We start from the raw sequence: 19,633 nt of genomic DNA, 5'->3' as shown, positions 1-19,633 counted from the left end.
GATGATTTGAAAAGCATAGGGGCTGAATACATTATATAGTGTATTCTGGCAAGCTCTTAGAATATCTCCCTAAAATTAGTCCCTAAACCCAGGCATGTTTTAGAGATTTCAAACTTTAGACCTACACATGACACTGTTTGCTCTGAATTGCACGTAATGCACAACCCAAACACCTGTATATGTCGGGTAAATGTTAATGTATTCTGTCAACAACAGATTACCTTACATGGCTAAATTACTCAATGCCATTATCTGCACCAGCCATCTGTAAACCTAATCTCCTCTGTGTTCTAACCTCCCAAGCGCCTGCTACACTATTTTTATTTTACATTCCTGCATAAATCTGTTAAGCTCAATATGTTACTGCAAATTCTCAAAAATCAAAGGCAATCTGCTGGCCTATAAAACACTGGTTACTGAGAATCGAACGGCATAATATGGTAGCAATTCAAGCAGTCAGGAAGCAGTCTTTACAGGGATGGGGCTGAACCACAAACTAACTGAACCCTTTAGCGAAGGCTTGCTGTAAATCAGATATGTTCTTTCAATACACACTGCAGGCTCAAACCCATTCATGTCTTTCATATCTAATAAAAATCTGAACAGTTGGCCTGATTGGATTTTAAGTGATGCAAATTTGAAAATCAAATAGGCAAACTCCCTTTAGACTTCATTTATTTAGACCGTAATTGTAAAGAACGACAAATTACATTTACCACACTATTGAATTCCCCAGAGATTCAATATGAAATTTACAGAAAGGGACAAATATTTGCAAGTGTAGTTTTTTTTGTTCACAATGAATGCAATTTTTTTCTCACATAGGATGCCTTCTCCTGATGTTGCTACAGTTTCCTTGATACAACCACTAAATCATGTTTCTTTCACAAAATCTTTATTGATTAAGCAATAATGCTACCGCTGACATGTGATGTCAAGTTATATTTTAGCTGAGATTAAATTCTCCTTTACTCAGTAATTAGGAAGCACACCTTTGCTTTTTTATATACATTTTCAGTCATATAACTAAGTCACTTGAAGAGACACCTAGGAATCTACCCTCTGAAAATATTTCTGTAAAAGTTTAGAAAAATCGATCATCCTACAATTATAGTTAATACATTAGAAAACATTTGGCTCATAATATTGAAATAACCACATAAAATATGGGAAAAGTTGAAAATTCAGCATGTGGAAGTCATTTTTTAGCATTATCAGGTATTTTAGAAGTTAAGGGGTCTCTTCATTATTTTTTAATAAACGCTATTATCCCAAAATCTGAATAAATACCAGTTCTGAAAGTTAAAACAGTCATCCATATAACTCATGCAAATGTTAACATTTTCCACATAAAGTGACCAGTCTGGAACTTCCTATTTCATTTGAAGTATTTTCAAATATGAAAGAAGTTTACACAATTATAGAGGCAATTAACCCACCCCTATTATTCCCTTATCAAATCTAAACAAGGCCTTGGGGGGCATAATATATTTGCAGCTTACAATACGAAGTATAAATGGTATCCTACTGTGACTTCAAATGCAAAGCAGAGATTCTTTAATTGTGTGTATTGTTTCCTTCAGATGCATCTGCATTTTAAAGTTTGCACGATACCTTCTTATTCAGATAAAAATCTCCAACTTCAATGGCTCATATTTATAAACAATTTGGTAGGGATTATCAGACTGATAGGTTAAATTAAATATGTTTACTGGTCATCCAGTATTTTCTTGAAATAGACATATGGATTGTTTACACTTGGCTACATTGCCTCCTGTTTCTCCCAACTAGTTGCCATATCTTAGCTCTCTCACTTCATTATCTCCTCCTTTAACAAAACAGAAAACAATTAACAATAAGTGCCAGGCACTGTTTTCACCATTTCACTTGCGTTAATTCATTTCATTCGCATGGCTACAAAGTCAGCATTATCATTATGTCCATATTACAGATGAATAAACCAAGTCCAGCAGCTCATACAAGGTAAGGCTGAGACTGAATCCAAGCAATCTCCCTTCGGAGTATCTCTTGCTAGCCATTAGGTTATTCTGCCATCTTAATTACATGACATTCCTCTTATTCAATGTCAACACAAGACATAGCAGCATTAATTTCACTAATTAGATGAACCTGTTGGGGTACTGTGGGCTTTACCAGGGGGAGACCTGAATGTACTGTGAGTATCCCTCACACACAGCCCTCTGCTGGGGAAGATTAATGAAATTCAGGGGAGGTCACTGGACTGCGGTCCACTGGGGTCCCACACTCTTGTTAAGGAAATAACTCCCTAATAGCTATGGACTTGACTACAAACTTCTCTTCCTTTTATCCATCTAGAAAATATTGCGCCAGGAGACTGCAGAGACCACTGCAGGGCTCAGGCACACCTTTCCTACAGGTGAGGGATGGGGACTCTGGGAGCCTCAGTCATCCAGGCAAGCTGTGATCCCAATCCCCACACCATTCTCTGTTGCTGCCTTCTTGTCAAATGTCCTCCGATTTGCTACCTTCCCTTTGTACCACCTTATCAAACTGCCTCCTCAAGTTCTTAGCAAATTCTGCTTCTATCTTGAAGTCCTTCTAAGCCCGTTTACCTCTTTTCCTTTTCTCCCCTCCTTTGGGACATTTATACCACCTCATGACGCATCTCCTAGATGCTGGGTGTAGAAACCACGTGGGCAGAGCCTGTACCCTCTAAAGCATTTGTACCCTTCCATCCCCAGCACTCAGCACATACCAATCACCTGATAAATACTAACTGTATTTATTTTGGTTGAAAGAAACTTACCTACACTTGAAACTAATCTAATGACTTATAAGTTCCATAACAAAGCAAATCCTAAATTTCTGTTTTATTTTTTGAGGCTATAACATTACAAAGGAGATATTGCTTTATACAATGTCTGTTCTATCAGTGTTTCTCTGCATCATTTTAATTATAGGGTATTGTTTTTAAAACCTTAGAAAACAAGAACCCCAAAACTCCAATTTCAGAAAAAAAACAGGAAAATAAATCCGAGACCAAATTGGATCCTCAATCTTTCAAAACTCAACTAGGACAAAATGTGACCCATTTGTGTATAAGAGAAACCCTTCTAATCGCCATCAGTTAAGGGCTTCAGGAAAAAAAAGAAAACCCTCATTAAGAAGTCAGATTCTCCATTGGAATTGATGATAAATCTTTTCATGAATGACTGCAATTTATTTTAACACACCAAATATTATCCCAGAAATATGAAAGTGACCTCTGCTTATGTAGGATTTAAAATACAACAAGATAGTACTTTAAGCCTTGGATAATATAACCAATGTGAAAATATAATTTACACATGTTAGAAAATCGACACTTCTGAATTCTTAGGGAATGGGTTTCTGGTTGTTTGATTATTTATAGTTAAATTAGTCCCTTTCCCTCCAGGTCAGCAAAACATAGTATATCTTCCATATATGAGAGTCATTGTTGTAAATATTCTTTCTGGTTTTTCTGCCAAAAACTAGAAGCCTGGGCTCATTGTATACTGACCCTAGAAGTGACTTTCTGAAATAAATCTCTGTCGATTCACTTCAACTCTAAGTTCCCAAAGGGCACCCTTCTTGCTGAAAGTAAAAGAGTTCTTAACACAGTGGGGAGCCCACCATGGGGGTTCAGAACACAGTGTCTGGCATGTTATCAGCTTGTTGTCGGATAACACACCTCTATCTTTTAACTTCCTCTCTGAAAGGAAAAACAAGATTAAATTGTAATGGAGGGCTGAGGGGTTCTGGCTAATTGAAGTTTTGGTGCATTTAATATTGGACTATACCAGGAATGTATCTTGATTTCTTTGAGATATATATTTTGCTATGTGAATTTAAGAAAAACACTGTTTGAAAAAAAAAAAAAAAAAAACCTCTCTTGCCAAAGTAATAGAGTCAGTTTTCAGTTCAAAGTAACAGACTCATAGGTCAGGCCTCAGAGTAATTAACACAGCAAGCCAAAGGTCTCCAAATATTTCTATTATTGGGAAGTGTTCTTGATCATTCCTCTCATTTGGTGTTGAATATGATATGGAGTGGCTTTTATCTCTGGCAACAGCACACGCTCTGATAGGGTGAAGTTCAGAGGCATGGCTCTAGTGCCCATTTGGGCTTTCATTCGTAATGTGAATTTCAGCACGTTAACCTCTCTGCATCTCAGTTCCCATCTGGGAGGAGAGGGCATTAGATGCGATCGATGCAGAAGGCTCTGACCATTCTGATGATGCTTGATTTTTATTCCCTTTCTGTGTCATGGATTTCCCTTTGCCTAGAATATCCTTTCCTACTTTTATACCTAGCTCCTTTAAAAATCAGTCCAAACATCACCTTTCCCTATACCATTCTACCCCTAATTCCCTAGGTTTAATTTAATAACCCTTTTTTTCCTGTTTCCATAGCAACAGGAAACATAGCTGTGTGCAGCTCTGTCCCAGTGTCCATCATACAACAGAGGCATCATTGGATCACTCGTGAGTCTGCCTAATAGAATGTCTTGACCATTGGGTTTGTGATGCCCCACACTGTAAAGGGACATACCAAGCACTCAACTAAACATCTGCTGAATAAATGAATTTCTCTAAAATCCGAGAGGGCAGGGCTTATGACTCATTTGGCTCTTCATCTCCAGGACCTAGCAGAGTACTTGGCATCTATCAGTTACTCAAAGAAGTAAACTGATATAATTTAATAAACAAGTTAAGTGCTTGCTGATTTGAAGTGGAAAGCTAAACTGTCATATAAAAACAAAGAGACATGAACATATTGAATACAAAAGATGATAACTACATAGAAAAAGAACATTAAAACCTTCAAATGGAAAAATACTGGAAAGATTTGCATCAAATGTTAAAAGCAGTTTTGTGGAGTGATGAAACAATATAGCATGTTTGTTTTTTTTTTTCTACCCTGGTTAATTTTATATTTTCCAATACAGGGAGTATGTATTACTTTCAACATTCAAATGATTTTTTAAAAACCAATATCTTTATTTTTGAGAAAGAGTGAAAGTACTAAGTGACATCATTTGACCTTTGCTCTTCTGAGAATTGTGATATATATGCCTACAAGCAAATGTTGGTACATAAAACAGGGTGCCTTGAATAAAATGCGGTCATGGACTGTCTTTAAAGAATACTTAAAGGTTGAATGAAACGGTTAAAACAAATGCTGTCACTATGTATGGAGGGCACAGTCTGAGCTCCTTTTCTCCTTCTTTGCTTATTGAACATGACAGTTTCTTATGATTAATGCATATACATAATTTGAAGTGCTTTACTTTTCTATGCCAGAATTTTCTTCACACACTTAAGTCGTTGGTATATTTCAAATGTGGGCTCCTGGATTTCCTTGTTTGGCCCTTTGTTGCAATCACTGTCAAGGTTAAGTTTCCAGGTTTCCCCTCAATTCTTCTTTGCAGTCTCTGACTTCTGCACCATGACCCAATGTTAATAGTTCCACACTATACCAGGAGTGACCCAGTGGCCTGTGTAACCAGTTGTCAGCTTTTGAAAGCGGAAGTGGAAAGGGCAGACATCCTGTTTGAATAAACACCTTATAAGCCCAAATTCCTCTCTGAATATATGTTGGGTACTTATGACTTATTGACTAAATAAATAAAGTATTCAATTCCCTGGTTTTGCATAGTAAATGAAATACTAATCAACATTTTCATTCAGAAACACCGGCTACATCCAATAGCTTTTTTCAAGGTGTTAGGGCAACGTCTGTGAATGAAGTGATTAAACTGGACGGCATTTAAGGGTAGGGTCTGTGTTTGTCTTGTTACCAGTGGCCCTTCCTGTACCCACCCCAGTGCCTGGCAACTAAAGGAGTTTCAATAAATATTGATTGAGGATGGGAGTATTTCAAAATCTCCCCTTTGTTTATGTCCCTATGAGTTGTTTCCTCTATTTTAAGCAACTTTAGGCTACAGCATTCTAATTTAGAAACAGATATATGGAAAGAAAACTGGCATATTATTAGTTAATTGGTGAATCTATTCTCAAAAATATCCAATCCTTAGGCATTCTACACCAGAATTCATATAAGCTATACAGTGCATTTTATCACCTATCTTTAAGCATATTATATAGTAATTACACCAGAATTACCGATTTTTAGAATCTCCACATGCCTTGTGGCAGAGGCTACCAGTTGCCTAACCAATATCCATTCTCGAGCTCTTCTTCATTTATAAAGCCCCTAGATTGTTTGCAGCAGCAGTATGCCCAGCTAAAAAAATTACACCTACCTTTATTTTCAGCTTTCTTTATAGAAAGGGATGGCCAATGTGCTACAAAAGCATTAGAGAGTGTTTTGGGGAAACTCTGAAAGGCAGGTACTGAGCTGACAAGCACACTTTTGCTTTTCCTTCCTGGAATGAGGCTAAGATAGCTAAAGCAGGGTCTATGAGACCCTGCAGAGTACCAAGTCAGCACAAAAAAGAGCTGGGAGATGGGAGGAGCCTGGGGCACCAACAACATCACAAAGTCATCAAGAGCATGTCTGTCACAGGACTTCGTTTTTATGCAAAATGCTAATAAACGTCTAACCTTTTGAAGCCACTGTCCTTTGCTCTTGTTAGCCCCTGAATGGGGTGATTTTGCTGAAGAATCCAGACTCTTTTTCAACTTCTTCCTCTGAAAAGGTGTTTTATGAGCTGTGTGTTTTGAGTGACTTCCCAAACGCCAAGTTCAATGAAGCCATATGTAGGTCCATAAATGGAACTCCGTGCTCTCAATGTACAAAATGAACCAGTCCATACGGGGTTTTTCCTTTCCACACTGTGTCTCATATGATTTTCCTCCATTCAAGGATAGAATGTAGAACACAAACAAGATTTGTAGCCAGACAGATAGGGATCCTAATTAATCCCGACTCCACCACTTAGTGGGGATAATAACTGCCTCTCTGGGTTGGTGACTAGGGAAAAATGTAGCTCAGTGTATGGGAACAATAAATGGTAGGCATGCTCAGGTATGTTATGCCAGGACCCCTCACTTGGCATTCATTCCCACCATCAGGAGTACTTGCCCCCTGGCAGAATCAAACCATTTTAGGATTCAGAGCTCACTGTATTCTATCTCTGCTGCTTTCAGTATTACCTTCTACAATCCTGCTTTCCCTTTGGTTTTCTTTGTGAAAACTGAGAACAACCCCTTAACAAAACAAAATCTAGAATTTCACTGTGGGAGGCTGGATGGATCACCTTGCACTTGACTCGGGGTCCATGGGTCTGACCACTTAGAGCAGCACAGCCACCAACTAGATGTGAGACCTCTAGGCAAACCGCAGCCTTCCTGACTCTAGGTTTCCTGGTCTGGCAGAGTCTGGATTCAGTCTGCATGGATCTGAATCCTAGCACAGGCACTTGCCAGCCATGTGACACTGGGCAAGGCAGGGACACTCTCCAATGCTCAACAGCCTCAAATGTGGGATTCCATTGATAACAACCTCTCCTCATATTGTTGAATTGATGATTACATGAGATGATTTATATAAAGAACTTATGCCTGGAACGTAGGTAATAAATAAAGATGTTATGGTTGTTGTTATTACTGTTTTATTATTAATTCCAACATGAGAAGTTGGACTGTAGGATCCCTAAGAACTTCTACAGCTCTTTTTAAAAAGTATTTTTCTCTCCTTGTACTACTTCCTTGGCTTAAGAATAGACACCATCCAGTACTCACTACTTGTACACCCCAAGGCATCCTTACTCAGTGGGAGTCCTACTAGTTGTGGATCAATTTCATTAGTGAGATTTTTGCATCATTTATTGTGAGGTAGCAGTCTCAGTGTCTCAAGACAGGTCCCAGAGTGCAGTCAACCACCCAGAATGGAAGTAATGACTGCTGCTGGACTCTTCAGCACAGCCAGAGCAAAACAGGAATGGCAGAGATAGTGGCCAGATGCGGGACTGATGTAATCTGTTCTGAGATGGTAGTAATGTGTAAGACCACACTGAAAGGCCAACTTTCAAATACAGGCTATAGGAATACAAAAGCTGTTATGGAGAAACAGGCTAACCAAATAGGGGATATTAATTTTTGAGTAATGTTGCAAAACAAAATGGGTCTAGAAGCCAAACCTGAGAACAATGCTGGGATCTGCAGGAGTCATGTATAATGGACCTGGCAGCTACCCAGTTGGTTAGAAACACAGAAGCTCAAATCTGCTGCTCCAAATATATGTCCCTCAGGAGGCTTGCTGTGGCTTCTGAAGTTCTTATGATAAGGATCACTCCTTTGGGATAAATCACTTCCAAAAATGCAAATATGTAGCTTACGAGGAATACCCTCTAACACATATCAAATTAACACACATTTCTTTATCTCCTCATCAAATGTCCCCTCAATGGAAGAGTTCTGAGAATAGAGCAGGGAAGCATAGATTTTGAACAAAGAAAATACAGTGAAGATGGAAGAAGAGGTGAGAAACAGGACACAGGATGTTTAAATAGGCAGGTAACAGCGAGAGAGCTCCAAGTCCTTGTATAAATAGCCTAGACATAGTTAAGATCCACTCGAAGTACATATGGTCACTTATTTATAGGCATCAGACTTTTTATAGAACAGTGAGTGTGACTGTTTCAATTATTCTTAGTCCACAGGACCCCATACAAAGGTTACAATGGGAACTCTGTCAAAGGTTGGAGATTAGACCATTGAAAAACCTCATTGCTACTGGAGAAAAAAATAAATAAACATTACATTGCTAGTAGGCCAGTGAAATTTGTGCAACCATAACTGATGTTTCAACTCTTTGAAGTGTACATAACCCTGAGTGTTAAGGCTTTCAAAGGTAGCATGCTTGTTTGGGAGATCAGCTCAAATAAAATATTCCTCTAAATTTTGCCACTTAATGATCTTACATTTTGGTAAGTAATTTGCCTAAAGATCAAAGTTGCAGTGATGGGATTAGACTTCAGGGTTATCTATCTGATTTAATGGCTCATTAATAAAGAAGTAAACCCTCTGCATGAAGCACAGATGTATCATTCCAAGTTAATGAGCCTTCTCTGTGCATTGTCTGTCCATCCACTACTGTGTAGTTAGGAGTTTCTTTTTTTCTTTTTAAATTTTTTATTGGAGTATGGTTGATTTACAATGTTGTGTTAGTTTCTGGTATACAGCAAAGTGAATCAGTTAAACATCTACATATATCCACTCATTTTTTTTTTTAATTTTTCTCCCATATAGGCCATTACAGTGTATTGAGTAGAGTCCCCTATGCTATACAGCATGTTCTTATTAGTTATCTATTTTACATATAGTAGTGTGTATATGTCAGTCCCAATCCCCCAATTTATCCCTCTCCCCATCCCCAATAACCATGTTTGTCTTCTATATCTGTGACTCTACTTCTGTTTTGTAAATAAGCTCATTTGTACCCTTTTTTTCTGATTCCACATGTAAGCAATATCATGATATTTGTTTTTCTCTGATTTACTAAACTCAGTACAACAATCTCTAGGTCCATCCATGTTGCTGCAAATGGCATTCTTTTGTGTTTTTTTATGGCTGAGTAATATTCCATTGCATATATGTACCACATCTTCTTTATCCATTCCTCTGTTGATGGACATTTAGATTGCTTCCATGTCCTGGCTATTGTAAACAGTGCTGTAATGAACACTGGGGTGCATGTATCTTTTCAAATTATGGTTTTCTCAAGGTATGTGCCTAGGAGTGGGGTTGCTGGGTCACATGGTAGTTCTATTTTTAGTTTTTTAAGGAAGCTCCATACTGTTCTCCATAGTGGCTGTATCAACTTACATTCCCACCAGTAGTGTAGGAGGGTTCCGGTTTGAGTTTCTTATCAGACTACACATTTTGTATGAAAATAACACAGGGTGTTCATTTGGGGTCTGGGGGCTCAGACATAACAAATATTTATCATACTGCTAAGATTAATAAGAGTTACCATATGCACAGAGTGCAAGATTCTTGCACACAGAGATGTGTGTGTTTGACACTGAGTCCTGTCTTTCAGCACTGTAGAAAGACCCCCCTAGGTTGGAAATTAGTTCTCTCTTCTTTGAATATATTAGTGCTTTATCTTCACTTCTCCAATAGCAGGGTTTTATAAAACATCTCTTTTCTCCTCTAACAGACTGCAAGCAGCTTGGGGACCAATCTTTGGATGCCTTGCAAAAAGTAGGTGCTCAGTAAATGAATGAGTGCAAAAGGCTCACATAACGGTTGGCTGACCTGGGCCACTGCATGTTTCTTCAGAACTGGAGCTGGATTTTCTTGCTTTGATTCCAAACCTTGGAGCCTGGGGGTCATAGCCTAGAGATTTGTTCACTGAGCTAAACTGGGATTAACCCTGGAATGCTGGCCCAACTGGTAAGGTGCTCTAAAGAAGCACACTTGCCTTATAGACCACTTAAGCATATTAACAGAAGTCAGAGAGGAAGAAATTTTCCTCTACCCTTCTAGGTTCTTCTGGCTGGTCTAGGAAATAAGTTGACATGAGATAATTAACAGGAGATAATCAAACAAAAGTTTAATAACATGTATACATGGGAGAGACACAGGAGAACTGAGTAACTCACCAAAATGGCCAAAACCCTCACTTTAAATGCCATCTTCAACTAAGGACAAAAAGGATGTTGGGAGTAGTGGTTTGGGACTTCAAAAGGGATGAAAGAAATTCACATGGAGATGGAAATGTTTGCTGGGTCATGCAGAGACAGTGGGACACGGAGTGGATCTGATCTGTAGACCCACATTTCCCTCATGACACCTGGCCCATATTCTTTACTGATACTTCTGGTGACAGCTCTGTTCCAGAAACAGGTCCTCTATCAAAGTTATTTTAGGTAGTTAAGGGGAAGGTCAAAGTTTCTTCCTGAGTCTTTTGAGCCTTGCTTGTTTTCAGCTCGAAATAATTTGCATGCATAAGGCTCGATTTGGAATCAGATGCTATAAGTACTTCAAATATTTAGATTCTACAATTCATCAGGCTCTCCACATACTCAGACACAAACAAATTGGTTCTGTGCCTTGAATTTTTGTTTCAAAAAGTAATAACAAAAAATAACAAACTGTATTGCTTAAGAAGTCTTATCAGCTTAGTAAAACTCCATTGATTCTGTGTTCAAAATCCTGTAATACAACTAAGAGCTCAGGCTGGGCCTCTGGTTTTCCACTGCTCCAGGTAATATGATTATGTTGGACTCCAGGGCTCTCCACCTATCAATGTCAATCTTCCTGGACTGCTCCATGACATCCTTTATCAGTGAGAGCCTCCTGGTCTTTAATGCAAAAGCCTTACAGAATCAAAGGTTTTATTACATTAATATGTTTTTCAGTAGTTCAACCTTATCTACTTATTCACCTTAGCTTTAAAACCCAATTAAAATCTAATTTATCTGATCTTTGGATTCTGAACACTATTTGGCAATGAATCTAACAGCCTTGTAGTAACTACATTATACACGTTGTGCCTTAAGGTGTTCTAGACAATACTTTAAAAAAAATTGGCAAGTGCCATTTGAAGCTACAGCAATCTCTTTGAGGCTGCCTCCATCTCATTTGAAGAACAAATGCTTTGTCCTTATGCAAAAAGTATTTAGTATGATTTTATACCTATGATTTTACTTATAATTCATCTGCATAAATGTGAATAGATCATTGCTTTTCTTAAATTTTGATTCACTTTTTAAAAATGTCAGATAATAAAATCTCCTGACAGCTACAACTCCCTCCAACACATACATACACAACACACACACACACGGAAGTGTTTTAAAATCTTCCGAATTCTGGATATACTTATACGTAATGTTACACTGAGAAAACTCTTTATTTAGAATGTCAGTCCAAAAAAAACCCATACTGCTGTGTTTCTGATACTCCATTTTCTTAAGCTGTGAAAAAAAATCATGTAATGTTGACATTAATTCAGTTCTTTAAAATCCAGCTCTAACATGTACTTTTATTCATATAATTGAATAAATGATAAATGATAAAATGTACACAAACAGAAGGATCCTGTTACTTAAGCACTCTACACAGTGCAATTGATTTTGTATATGTATATATAGTGAAAATATACAGTGAATATACGTAGTGAAATTAATGATATATACACAGTGACTATACACAGTGAAATAGATGGCAGTGAGAAGATTCCCCACCCCCTCTTACTTCCCAGCTCCTCCTTGGTTGGTAAGAGGGAACACAATGAGGGCACTACCATTCATGAGAGCCAAACACTATTCTAGGCATTTGCACATACATTGATCTTATTTAACACAATAATCCTGGGAAGTAGGTATTAGACCAATAAAATCTAAGTAAGAAACATGTGAAAATATGACTTAAAAACAGTGTAAAAACATTGGGGCTTGCTCAATGTCTTATGAATTACAATTCCATCTGGTAATAGGCTACTGAATGCATCTCAAAAGACATGAGGAATAACCACAGAAGTAAATGCAAATATCTTCTCCATCAGTTACTCAAAGGTGATCTCAGGTAGAATCTGGATGGGTCCTTAAGTACCCCTGATTCACTCAGAGGAAAGTGCAGTCCCCTTTTAATTCTCTTTGAAGTTTTCTGATTAGATGGAGAATAAAGTCTAGCTGCTAACTGGTTACTTGAAGCCTCTCCAGTCTTTGCTAATCTTTCTTTTTAACAGTGGGAGCAGGACTCAGGCAGGCCTCAGTTCCTGCTTAGTAATTTTTTTTTTGGCGGTACGTGTGTCTCTCACTGTTGTAGCCTCTCCCGTTGCGGAGCACAGGCTCTGGACGCGCAGGCTCAGCGGCCATGGCTCACGGGTCCAGCTGCTCCATGGCATGTGGGATCTTCCCGGACCGGGGCACGAACCCGTGTCCCCTGCATCGGCAGGCAGACTCTCAACCACTGCACCACCAGGGAAGCCCTCTGCTTAGTATTTATTTTTGTGGTTACCTTGCACTTGATGACAAATGATACTGATGTACTTTTGAAAGCATAGTAATATACCATTAACCTTATAATTACATATGATTTTAAAAGTGAAGAATTTTAGAGAAATATCAAATAATAGGAGGTGTGTGTAGATAGGGCAAGACATCAGCAGAGTGAAAACATGGAAGACCGGGGGCAGCACACGAAGAACACTGAGTGAAACACCAGATTGCCTTCCAGGGTCGTGTAAACCGGCCCAAGCTTACAAGCAGCTTGTTTTCTCAAATTTCATTTCTGAGCTTGTTATTTGGAGTGCTGATAGTGGCTTCCTTTTTAACAGTGCCATATGTGGTTGTTAGTTTTTGCAGCCAGGCCAGAAAGCCCTAACACAGTAGAGCTGAAGTGGCTTATATTTGAAAGAAAAGTGGATTTTTAAAATACAATGAAGCCTAATACTATGAGGCTGCTGATAATTAGGCAGAACTGATAACAAACTGAATAAAGAATATCCTCATACTCATTCTGAATGTGTGTTTGGGGTGGAGATCTGATTTAATGGAGAGAGAGAGGAGAGATCATGAAAACACCTCTAAAGGTCAGTGGCATAATTTGCTTTGTCTAATTTCACCTCAGAATGATAGGGCCAAGACTTAGCAACCAGGATAATCAAAGTGTCTTTTTAGTGGCTTTTCTTTAGCTCATATAAGGAACAAATGTGTGCATAATGTGATAGAAGAGGGAAAAAGGTGAGAATAGTGAGGATAAGAAAGAGAAATAAAATCTAATGGATTTTAAGTGCAGGGCTCTTCACCAGCACAGCCCCCTCCAAAACTCTGTATCTAATGTTTATTCATCTTTTTGTATTCTTTCTTTAAACAATGAGCCCTGATAAAGTTAATTTCTATATTAGGACCCACAAAATGGAGGCTGCCCCTGTGCTCTGGCCCACATCACAAATCTATACCTAAGTCAGCCTACACTTACGGGAAACACCTATCAAGGAAACCTAAAATGTACCAATCGCAATCCTCCAACTAATCTTTCTCGAGCTCTCCTTATCCTAGAAAGCAGGGCCTTCTCATCTTCTAAGGAAATCTCCGACCTCTTAGCCCATCATGTTCTGCTTCCATGTTGCCTCTTACAACCTCTTAAAACTCACTCTCGCCCCAAATCCCTCGAGAAGAGTCTCCACTGCTTATGAGGCACTGTACTCCCCCAACCCACGGACTGTTCTCGCTTGAATAAATGATATCAAACTCATTACTAAATTTGTTTTAGTTTTGCCATGTGATGCCTCCAAAGTGTATAAACTTCAGACATCTACCCTGAGAGATACTGGGAGACTTCCTAACACAACAAGCCAGAGGTAGGAAGATGAAGGAAATGGTTATGTCAGTGTCCAAAAGAAGTAAGTTTCCTAAAGGATGATTCTGGGACCTAAGTCTACCATGTGTGTGGTGATGGGGAGGGTGGGGGAGGCCCCACACCAAGAAACAATGTTCTAGACATCATCTGGATGTCCTATAATTCAACTCAATTCTGACACCCTCTACCCAGAGACAGCATCAGATCCCATAGGTTAAGGGTTCAGTCTCACAAGGCTGCCAGTTTTGTTATAAAAGGCTGGAACTCAGAAACAGCCAGATGGAAGAGGTACATAGGGTAAGGTGTGGAGAAAGTGCAGGGAGCTTCCATACGCTCTCTGAGTGGGTCACTGCCCCAGCACCTCCACCTGTTCACTGACCCAGAAGCTCTCCAAACCATGCATGACCTTTTGGGTTTTTATGAAGGCTTCGTTACAAGGCATGATTGGTTAAATCATTGGCTGTTGGTGATTGAACTCAGTCTCCAGCCCTTCTCCTCACTCCGGAGGTTAGGGGGTAGGAACTGGAAATTCCACCCTTCAATCACAGGATTGGCTCCCATCCTTAGATGAGTTCCCCAAATTGCCTCATTAACACGACAAAAGACACCTTTTCGGGATCTCTTCACTTAGGACATTCCAAGGGTTTTAGGAGCTCTGTGCCAGAAACAGGGATTAAGATTAAATATATATATATATATATATGGTATTATAAATCACAGTGTAATGTCTCCCTAAACAAAATTAAGGATGTTGAAAACTGAGACGAATGAAGATGCTGGGAAAGAGATGGAGTCTTGGAGTTCCTCAGATGGCCACTAGGTGGTGCCAGAAGAGGGGTCAGTAAGGATTCCAGGTGGGCACAGGGATGCAGGAGGCAGTGATGCTGAAGACAGGAGGAGGGAAAGGGCATGGGGAGTAGTATATAATTCCGTTCCGATATGGCACATTCGGGGAGTGGGTTCAGAACTGGTGGATTTCAGTATTCCTCCTTTTAGCAGCAAAGCAAATTAAAGAATACTGTAAACTCTAGATCAACTTTAGAAGCTCTCTGTCATCAAAAACATTCACCATTGAAACTGCTTTGGTGACAGAGGGGAAAGAACACCCCAGCATGGGGAAAAACTTAAAAGAAAACCTTCAGAAATACTAAGGAAACGTGCTGCCTTGGAAAGGAAAAGAGATTCAAACAAATGTATTCTTTGCATTTAGAATACACTGAATAGAGTATATTGTTCTTGTAAACCTTTTGAATCCGATGTCTTATTAGAAATCCTGTACCAAATAAAAATAACCCTCCTATTTTATTTATTAAATCTCTCTTCACTGCCATTGTACAGCATCAGCATGCAGATCACTTAATTACATAGGGAACAGTTACAGCATGCAAGTCTGCCCTCTTCTGGGCATTTCCTTGGAAAGTCTAAAGAACTGTGACTTGCATTAATTTTTACCTAAACAATTCTGTAAATAAACAAACCTACAAAGAAAAAATGCTATTCTAAAAGGAAATCTCTGTAAGGCACAAGAACCAAAGATGCATTATTTATCAGGGCCAGTCGTTTTCAATATCCTTTGAAAAATAATCAACAAAACCAAAAACATTTTAGAAGGGCAATTTTCAAAAGGTGGTCACTTCCCACTCCAGAAAGACTTATGTACTAGTCTCAGGTATAGTTTCCGTATAACTAGAAGGGACACGTATTCTTCAATTTCAAAGATATGTAAAGTTCAGTATTTCACTAGGGCATTGGACAAGAGGGCCACACTGGGCTGAACATAAGATCAGCTAAATCCAGGACTCTAAAAATAAATGATGGACTCTTTTCGAGGAGGCAATTTAACAGGAGTGTGTTATGAAATGGGATAAAATGTTAACAGGCAAATCTGAGTATATAGAGTTGTTCTTTGTACATTTTTTCTTTTTCTTTTCTTTATTGGCAGCTTTTTGTAAATTTGAAATTATTTGCAAAAAAAGAAAAGTAGACAAAAAGAGATAATACAGGCTCTGGGGCAGACCAGAGTCTAAATTGTGGTTCTGCCTCCATGTTACTTTGGACAAGACATTTAACCTCTCTGGGTCTCTGCTTCCTCATCTCTAAAACAAAGATAATAATGGTTTTGCCTAATAGGGCTGTTAGCAAAACTAAAAAAAAGTAGTAGGTAAAAAGCACCTAACACTATGGCTGGTACAGAATAGCCTGTCAATAATGTGGTGGTTGTTATTGTTATTTTCATTATTTTTATTATGAATTGGGGAAGAAGATTAATTTCCACCAAGGAGATGTGCTAACTCAGCTCCCTGTCTCTGGCACATTAAACCAATACAGGAAGCATCAATGCATGACTTGTTAAGAATCTATGCAACCCATAATCTCATCCAAATAATGCAGGAGACTTTTTATACATTCATCTTAAAACATTCCTTAGGCCCACGACTCCAAACTTTCTACTCATCTTCTAATGTGAAATGTTGTTGCATTTATTATAAATCTATTTTCAGTACCAGTAAGTATGTTTAGAATATATGATAGGATTTAAACCATTAGGCTGAATCCTTCCATTCCAACAAAGGGTCCCGTGTTTTCCTTGGGGGGAACCAGGAAGACCTCTCCTTGCTCCCCTCTATAGAATCACGTCTGCTGGTGTCTAACTCGGAGCTGTGGAGACTGGACTAGGCTTTCACCAGGGAAGCAGCAGCCAGCCCCTGAGCCACGGGCCCTCCTACTTGAGAAGCTTAAGGGATTGTGGGCAGTAGGGCTTGCCTTTGAAATGATGTAAGGAGAATGGGTTTGGAATTCTGGAAGACCTGGGTTTAAACTGAGGTCCTATCTGTAACATATCTTGTGACTCCAATCAAATTAACTTATTTGAGCATGTATTTCCTCCTCTGTAAAGTGAGGACAATGTCTTAGTCTGGGCTGCTTTAACAGAGTGGTTTAGAAGCAAAGGAAATTTATTTCTCACAGTTCTGGAGGCAGGAAGTCTTGAGATCAGGGTGACAGCATGGCCAAGTCCTGGGGAGGGCCCTCTGGGCTGCAGATTACTGCCTTCTCATGTTCTCACATGGCAGAGAGCAGAGAGAGGGAAAAGCCCTCTCCTGTCTCTTACAAGGGCACTAATTCTACTCATGAGGGCTTCACTCCCATGACCTTATGGAATCCTAATTACCTCCCAAAGTCCCCACCACCTAATACCATCACATTGTGGGAGGGGGTGTAAGGTTTCAACCTATGAATTTTGGGGGGTCACAAACATTCATTCCATAACAGACAACTCAACAATTTGGCAGAGTTGCAGGGTTAAAGATAATATATGGTTTCTAAAGTAAGCATAGTGATACTGTTATTAGTGTATTGCTATTGTTGATATTATTAGAAAGTCAAACCATCAGGCCACATTTATTTTCATCTTCTTAATTCAAACCCGCTCAAAGTCAGAGAAAGTAGATTTTCTGAGGGTTCGTGCCCCGGTCCGGGAGGATCCCACATGCCGCGAAGCGGCTGGGCCCATGAGCGGCCGCTGAGCCTGCGTGTCCGGAGCCTGTGCTCCGCAACGGGAGAGGCCACAACAGTGAGAGGCCCGCATACCGCAAAAAGAAAAAAAAAAATAAAAATATAAATAAATAAATAAATAAATAAATAATGTTTTTGTCAATAGGTAAAATGAAAATAGTTCAAGACTATTTTTTAGGTTTGGGGTACAGATTTATATAATGTTAAAGTTAGACCTTAGAATTTATGTAGCCTTGCTTTCTCATTTTATAGATTAAATAAAGTATTTATCAAAATTTACAGTCAACTTCAGACCTGAACCTAAAACACAAACCTCTTTTTTTCATTGTGGTGTACTTTCTACTACTTCATGTGACTTTCTTAAATTTTATTTTATATTTATTTATTTTATATTACTGATCTTTAAATGCTTCATATACAATGTTATTTGGAGATGGGTTCAAGCTGTCAGTTTTCATAAGACATTAAAGAACTAAAACCACATAAAGTGTTAATACAGATAAACAAAGTACAAAAACATTTTAAACATGCTTAAAAGTCAGTGGGCTGGGAGATCATGAAAAGAATAGGGGCTGCAGAATCCCAAAACCTGGGTTTGAGTTTCTGTCTCATTGTTTAGGCTAACGGCTTAACTTCTATGAGAATCAGTTTGTTCATTTAGAAAATGAAGATAAAAATCCCAGTCTAAAGTGTTCTCAGGAAGGTTGACTGTGGTAACATGTAACATTTTCAGCACATAGTATGTAATAAATTTGAGCTCCATCACCCCACTCTTTTTTTTTTATCATGCCTATGAATCTCTACACAAAGGTTGTTCTATAAATACTAATGTGGTGATGGTGATGTTGGCAATGATGCTCACATGGAAACCAAAAGCACTATTAAAGGAGAAAAGATAGCTAATTATATTATAAATATACTAATACTTATATTAAAGATATCCACAAGCAAAAAAATCTCTAATTAGAACTAATCAAACATATATGCATGAAATTATCTTTGGTAGCACAGAACTAACCTGAAATGACATGTGTGCATAAAAAAGAACAAATTAATGACCCCCTGAAATACACACTTCTCAGAGATCATGGGGACCAGTGCACACTATTATAGTGGACACAGTCAAGGTCCACAGGATGAAATACGAAGTGAGATGGTAAAAACGATAGGCTGAAGACTGAGTGACAACTTTGTAATGCAATGTAGCTAATGAAAAGTTTGATGACCTACTTTTTCAACTCTTCTATTAAAAATGGGCCTGGTTCAACTGAACATAGCCTTGAGTATTCTCCAAGCAGCAATTACATGAAATGCAAGTAACTCACTTTATTTACACTCAATATTGAGAATTATTTTAATATTTCATTTGGTGTGGTTCATAGTGTCCACAGATACAGTGCACTTCAATAAATGGCCCATTTATACCAATAGTTCAAGCTGGAACAATATTTTTGAAACAAATATCAAAATTAAAGGTTCAACTCAATTGCTCTAGAATCAAGAAACCATGAAAAAGGAAACAAAGAATCTCACACAGAGATACTTCAACATAGGTGGCTGAGAGGTGACCATGGTCAGAAGACAAAGTCTTTAAGGTTTTAAGCTACGGCGTGACATACCTTCGAATGCCTAGTTTCCTCATTCGTTCCCTCTTCCATATCATACAGCGTGTTTTTTTCCCTGCTCCCCTTGTCTTTCATCTGTTTTTTCTCTTTTCTTCAATCCTGTTCCTTTTCTTTCAACTGAAAAACTATAATAAGGTGTAAATTGGTGCAGCCACTGTGGAGAAAGCTTCCTTAAAACATTAGAAACAGAGTTGCCATATGATCCAGCAATCC

The 19,633-nt window shown here is 38.6% G+C and overlaps 1 protein-coding gene across 3 annotated transcripts in view; it reads right to left on the bottom strand.

Moving 5' to 3' along the window:
• CTNNA2 (catenin alpha 2) overlaps nt 1-19,633 on the bottom strand; it is a gene marked incomplete at its 5' end in the record, with an annotated part of 1,039,969 nt that overhangs the window by 707,565 nt on the left and 312,771 nt on the right. The window lies entirely within an intron of this gene.

The sequence above is a fragment of the Mesoplodon mirus genome (genome assembly GCF_964341445.2).
Source record: "Mesoplodon mirus genome assembly, chromosome: 14".
NCBI classification, from domain to species: domain Eukaryota; kingdom Metazoa; phylum Chordata; class Mammalia; order Artiodactyla; family Ziphiidae; genus Mesoplodon; species Mesoplodon mirus.
The sequence above is the reverse complement of the archived record's forward strand: the minus strand, read 5'-3'. Positions and strand labels throughout refer to the sequence as shown.